This window comes from Hypanus sabinus, unplaced genomic scaffold (assembly GCF_030144855.1).
Source record: "Hypanus sabinus isolate sHypSab1 unplaced genomic scaffold, sHypSab1.hap1 scaffold_117, whole genome shotgun sequence".
NCBI lineage: Eukaryota > Metazoa > Chordata > Chondrichthyes > Myliobatiformes > Dasyatidae > Hypanus > Hypanus sabinus.
The window spans coordinates 252,263-259,325 of NW_026779229.1; the positions used below are offsets into that span (position 1 = coordinate 252,263).

Consider the following 7,063-nt stretch of genomic DNA (forward strand, 5'->3'; position numbering starts at 1 on the left):
ATAAGATGATGAGAGGCATTGGTCGTGTGGATAGTCAGAGGCTTTTTCCCAGGGCAGAAACGGCTAACATGAGGGGGAATTGGTTTACGCTGCTTGAGAGTAGGTACAGAGGAGATGTCAGAGCTAAGTTTTTTAAGCAAAGAGTGGTGTGAGTGTGGAATGCACTGCCAGCGACGGTGGTAGAGGCGGATACAAAAGGGTCTGTTAAGAGACTCTTGGATAGGTACATGGAGCTTAGGAAAATAGATGGCTATGCGGTAGGGTAATTTTAAGCAATTTCTAGAGTAAGTTACATGGTCGGTACAACATTGTGGGCCAAAGTATCGATAATATGTTGTAGATTTCTGTGATTCTATGACATTCAAGGGAAATCTCCTATCCCACGGAGTGGTGACTAGTTGCAACATGTCATCTCAGGGAGAGTGAGAGGGCAGCGGCAGGGATAGATTTTCATATACTGATATGGAACAGAAACATGGGCAGGGACCAGCTGGGCTGAGTGGACCTCTCAAGCGAGACACGGGATTTGATACAGAACTGATTTATCATTCACAGATCCACAATATTAAACACCAGTCTAGTTTAAGGCTAACATCAGCAGAACAGACTCCTCCAATGCTCAGTGACCAGGGTTCAGTCCTGGGTGCGATGAGCAGCCGCAAGAACTGCAGAATCTGACAGTGACAGTCCCTCATGAACCTGCAGCTGCCTTCAGTCACCGTGATGGTTAAACATTTAACACGGAGCTGATTTGAACTTCCACCCTGATGTGAAGTTGCTGGTATTGCAGCAGCTGGGATGATTGAGTGAAACTCTTTGCTCACTCCGGAAACAAAAGTGGCCTCTATTTATTGTGAACTCACCGGAGCATCACAAGGTGGATTAACTGAATGAGTCTCTTCGCACACACGGAGCAGGTGAACGGCCGCTTCCCAGAGTGAAGCTTTTAGTGTATCTGCGATGCCCGACTGAATCCCTTCCAAAATGAAAGCCGGTGAATGACGTCACAGTGCTCTGAACGTCATGGCGATGTATCCAATCAGATCACGGACATGGTCACGTGTTCGGGCTCTCCTTGTCGCGAGTGGGGCGCTGACTTCTCCAGCATCTCCGCCTCCACATTCAAGGATCGGCGGCATTCAAGCACTGGTGAACTGACAGATACAGCGGAACTATCGTGCTGTTGTGTTTGTGATTCCCAGACTCAAATCCTTTGACTTTCCTACACGGCTAAAAGCTTACAAAGCACGTCGGTGGGTGAAGGATAACATTTCCACTCAGATTATTTAGTTTCCATGGTGTCTTCTGAGAAAAACACTGTCACAACTCAAAACAACTTGGGGGGACAAGACTTCATAATCTAACTGGCCACAGTTCCGGCATCAGGAACAATATCAAACTCTCTGCTTCCCTCTCTGTATCAAAATGGATCACTCCTCCCCTTCATCAGTCTGTGACTTGGCTCAGTCTGTCTGTCTCCTTCGCATTCTGAGCATGCGCCACACACCCACTGAGATCACATTTTATTTACTCCTGTGACTGGAGACTTTCTGATTATTATGTCCCTCCCGGCATTTGACGGTTGTAAACTCAGAGTCAGCAATGGTATTGAACATCAGGAGTAGGTGATTAGGCTTTTTCGTTGGAGATCGATAAACTGCCGGAAGTGTGTGTCTGGATGAGTGGGTCGTTTTCACATTGGAAGGAGGTAGCGTTTGGAGTTCCCCAGAGATCAGTCCCTGACCACAGTTGTTCACAGTTTAATGTCCTGGCGGAGGCAGCGAGATGTGAGATGTCCCAGTCTGCTGGTGAGGCAGAAAGAGTGGAGTTGGGGGAGGGGAGGCTATTCACATGCAATTTCGTAGCTTTGCAATCAGTACATAGTGCACTGTGGGGCTGCAGTGCCGGGTTCCAATCTGCGAATTAGATTTGCTGACGGCACTACATTGATCGGCCGAATCCCAAATAATAACGAGGCAGCCTACAGAGAAGAAGTCATCACCCCGACACAGTGGTGTCAAGAAAACAACCTCTCCCTCATTGTGACAAAAACAAAGGAGCTGGTTGTGGATTACAGGAGGAATGGAGACAGGGACCAAACTCAACATTTCCAAGTCTGTTATTGACACAAAATGCACATTTTAATATTGATCATGACACAATGTATTTTAAATATTGTTAATGACGTAAAACATGTTTATAGATTGTTACTGACAGAGAATCGTATAATTCGTGTTCCGTGTGTTATCTGAATATACTTGCCTGTGATGCTGCCACAAGTCAGTGTTTCTCTGTTCCTGTACCTTCCCGTACGTGTGCACTTGGCAATAAATTCAACAGAACCTGAGAAATCTCAGTGAGATTTGATTAGTGATGATCATCTTGGCAGCTCGGTAGGTCGAATGTATGCGACAGTACACTGTTAAATGCAAAACCCTGAACAGTGTTGATGATCAGAGGGATCTTAGACTCCAAGTGCATCGCTCCCTGAAAGAGACTGCACAGATTGATCGGGTGGTTAAGAAGGCAAATGGCATGGTTGTCTGTATTAGTTGAAGCATTGAGTTCAGAAGTCGGGAAGTTGTGTTGCGCCTCTTCCGAGCCTGCGGTCGTACTGTGACTGTTTCTTTAAGAGCGCCGGCGTGAGGAGGCGGGACTATGAAGTCAGTCACAGGCTGACAGCGCTGACTGAGGACTGAACCATAAGAGAGAGAGAGAGAGAGCGATCTGCAGACAGGCAGTCGGCCAGTCTAAAGAGAGAGAGAGAGAGAGAGAGAGAGAGAGAGAGAGAGAGAGAGATCGATCTGCAGCCAGGCAGTCGGCCAGTCTAAAGAGAGAGAGAGAGAGACTGGAAAAGCTGATCGCTTCAGTTAGTCGCAGCTGAGGTTTGGAACTCTCCTCTGCCCGCAAGAGTGGGTTGATCATCGGTACACGGAAACACAACGAATGTGTGTGGCTGTCACTTCGTATAATCCATAGGAGTGGATTGTGGAATATCTTGTGTTAACCCTTGCCTGGGCATGTTGTGTGGCAACCTCTGGAAGAAGGTATTCCTGTGACAGGTCACTTTCGCTGATAACTCGTATGGACGGATTCAACGGATAAGAACTTCGTCGACGGTTATTTTGAAGTAACCGCCTTTTCTCTACGTTTCACCCTGGATTACAAATATCTCTCTCCCATCATTTATTCCGTGGATTACTGAACTTTCCTACTTTACCATCTCAAGACTCAAGCTTTGTTCCCTCAGGCTCGATAGTCTGGGAGTTATATTTACACATCTATAACACTGCTAACTTTGCTTTATTTCGTTAAATTACTATGTTATAAGTAGATACTAATAAAGAGAATGGGTTTAACATCAAAACCAGACTGCAGCGTGAACTCTATTGCTGGTGGTTCGTTTCTACAACGTCACAGTTCGTAACACAGTTTTATAAAACTAGTTAGACCACATCTGGAGTGTTTCATACAGTTCTGGCCGCCCCCATTCTCGGAAGGATGTCGGGGCTTTGGAGAGGGCGCAGAAGAGGTTTACCAGGACACCTTTGTAAATGGTTCTATTACCGGTATCTATAACTTGTTGATTGAGTCTAGACAAGACTTCTTTGATAAAATAAAAAGAGCTTGGGTGGATGACGTAAATTGTCAGATTTCTGATGATAGATGGAATAAAATTCTTAAACGGGTTAATAAATCATCTTTCTGTGCTCGTCATTCTCTTCTACAATTTAAAGTGGTTCATAGAGCTTACGATTCTGAACAGAAGCTCTCCAGTTTTTATCCGAATGTTTCTCCACTTTGTAATAAATGCAACTCTGCTGATGCCTCTTTAATTCATATCATTTGGTTTGGCCCTACAATTGAAAAGATTTGGCGGGAAGTATTCCATACCTTTTTACAACTTTTTTGGGTCCAATTTGACCCAAATCCCCTTACTGCCTTGTTTGGTATACCTATCATTTTAACTAATTTTTTTTTCGATCAAATTGACTCTCTTATTTCTTCCTTTATTTGGAACAATAAGAGACCAAGAATTAATAAGTATCATTTACAAAGATCTAAACAAGATGGTGGACTTGCACTTCCTAATTTAAGACTGTATTATTGGGCTGTGAATATTAGACATTTATGTTTTTGGTTATATTGGCTTGATAAGAAACAAAAATCATTATGGGTTGATTTGGAATTAAAAGCTGTTAAACAATTTCATTTAACTTCAATATTAGCAGCTCCATTACCTTTACAGCTCTCCAAAATTCCAAATTTAAATCTTTACCCGGTTATTAAACTATTCCTACGGATTTGGGTTCAGTTTCGTAATTTTTTAAATTTGAAACAATTTAGTTGTCTAGTTTTTTATATCGAAACTTTTCATTTAAACCTTCAACAACTGACCCCATTTTTCTCCTATGGAACAATAAAGGGATCCATTCTTTTAGAGATTTATTTTGTGATGATCGATTGATGACCTTTGAAGGGCTAATTGACAAAATTTCTCTCGCTCATACACATTTTTTGGAATATGTTCAGTTTCGACATTTTTTACAACAATGCTTACCTAAGTTTCCATATTTACAAGAATCTGATTTGTTAGATACCATTTTGAAATTGAATCCCTTAGAGAAAGTTTCCATTGGCAGAATGTATAACTTATTTTTGTTACAAATGAGAACATATCACTAAAGATTAAACAAGATTGGGAGAGAGAACTTCATATGATCTTTGTTAATGAAGATTGGCTTCGAGTTTTGAAAAACGGAAATTGTTCTTCTATATTCCATTGTTTAATTCAATTTAAAATTGTTCACCGTTATTATTTAACAAAGGAGAGACTATCTAAAATATTTCCTAGTATAGACAAATGCTGTGATATATATATAACTGAAGTAGCTACTTTGTCACATATGTTCTGGCATGTTCATCATTAAAATCGTTTTGGAAGTCTTTATTTCCAACAAGATCTAAAGCTCTGAAAAAGAATTTGGTTGACTGTTCTATTTGGTATAGTTCCACATCATATTCAGGGTATTTCATCTTCAGATCAACATGTAATTGCATTTGTTACACTATTGACAAGAAGAGCTATTTTATTAAGATACAAAGATACTTCTTCCCTTGCATTAATTGAATGGTTTTCTCAAGGAATCTTATGTCTTAGTTTGAAAAAAAAAGGAGAACTTTTGATCCTCAATTCGATTTTGAGAGAAGATAGAGTTCTTTGCCAAATATTATCATTTAATTTGTAATATGCTATATGGTTTCCTTCCAATTTTATTTTATTATAAATATGAAATGGCGGTTGATGATTCTATTTTTATATTTAGATGATGGTTAAACGTTTTGCTCCGGGGGGTTGATTCCTAATGGGTTTTTCCCTTTTTTGTTGTTAGTGGGTTCACCCCTAGTTAGATGGGGTTCTTTATTTCCTTCCTTTTCCTATATATATTTTCCATTTTTATATTTTACTATTAGTTTTTTCCTTCAACTTTATTAATTATATACATATTAATCTATTGAAGTCTTGTTTCATTCTGTAGCTGTAGAAGATTATGTACTAGTAAAAAAAATTCTAAAAATGAAAAATGAAAATGACAAGACAACAATGTAACAAAGCATTATAGCTGCAGAGAAAGTGCAGTACAGATAGACATATGGTGCAGGGTCACGTCGAGTTACATTGTGAGGCCGAGTCCATTTTATCATTCATTTGGCTTATAACCACAGACAGGAAACCGTCCTTGAGCCTGGTGGTTCGCGCTTTAAGGCTTTTGTATCTCTTCCCCGATGTGGGAGCGGATTTGCAGCGAGGATGTCCAGGTTGTGAGGGTCTTTGAGTACGTGGCCAGCTTTTCCGAGGGAGGGGGAGTGTAGGGAGAGTCCATGGAGTGGAGGCTTGTTTCTCTGATGTTCACTGCTCTCCAAAGTTCTCTGCAGTTCCTTGCAGTCATGGGCAGAGCAGTAGCCATACCAAGGCGTGAAGTATCGACAAGAAGCTCAGAGACCTCGGCCTTCACCCTGCCTTGTGTAGCTGGATCCTGGATTTCCTGTCAGATAGCCGGCAGGTGGTAAGTGTGGGCTCTCTCACCTCTCTCTCTCTCTCTCTCTGACCCTCAGCACACATACCCCACAGGGTTGTCTTCTTCCTCCCTCCTTTACTCTGTGCAACCATGAGTTGTGTCGCCACCCACAGCTCCAATCTGCTAACTAAATTTGCTGACGACACTACACTGACTGGCCTAATCTCAAATAATAATGAGGCAGCCGACAGAGAAGAAGTCATCACCCGACACAGTGGTGTCAAGAAAACAATCTCTCCCTCATTGTGACAAAAACACAGGAGCTGGTTGTGGATTACAGGAGGAATGGAGACAGGGACCAAATTCAACATTTCCATGTCTGTTATTGAGACAAAATGCACATTTTAATATTTGTCATGACACAATGTATTTTATACATCGCTAATGACTTAAAACATATTTACAGATTGTTACTGACAGAGAATCGTATAACTTATGTTCCGTGTGTTATCTGAATGTATTTGCCTGTGATGCTGCCATAAGTCAATGTTTCTCTGTACCTGTACCTTCCCGTATTGGTGCACTTGTCAATAAATTCAACAGGACCTGAGAAATCTCAGTGAGATTTGATTAGTGATGATCATCTTGGCAGCTCGGTAGGTCGAATGTATGAGACACTACACTGTTAAATGCAAAACCCTGAACAGTGTCGATGATCAGAGGGATCTCAGACCCCAAGGAGGCGGGACTATGACGTCAGTCACAGGCTGACAGCGCTGACTGTGGACTGAACCATAAAAGAGAGAGAGAGAGAGCGATCTGCAGACAGGCAGTCGGCCAGTCTAAAGAGAGAGAGAGAGAGACTGGAAAAGCTGATCGCTTCAGTTAGTCGCAGCTGAGGATTGGAACTCTCCTCTGCCCACAAGAGTGGGTTGATCATCGGTACACGGAACCACAACGAACGTCTGTGACTGTCACTTCGTATAATCAATAGGAGTGGGTTATGGAATATCTTGTGTTAACCCTTGCCTGGGCATGTTGTG

General features: G+C 41.9%; 1 protein-coding gene across 1 annotated transcript in view; it reads left to right on the forward strand.

Moving 5' to 3' along the window:
- LOC132386463 (NACHT, LRR and PYD domains-containing protein 12-like) overlaps positions 1 to 7,063 on the forward strand; it is a 235,372-nt gene that overhangs the window by 100,220 nt on the left and 128,089 nt on the right. The window lies entirely within an intron of this gene.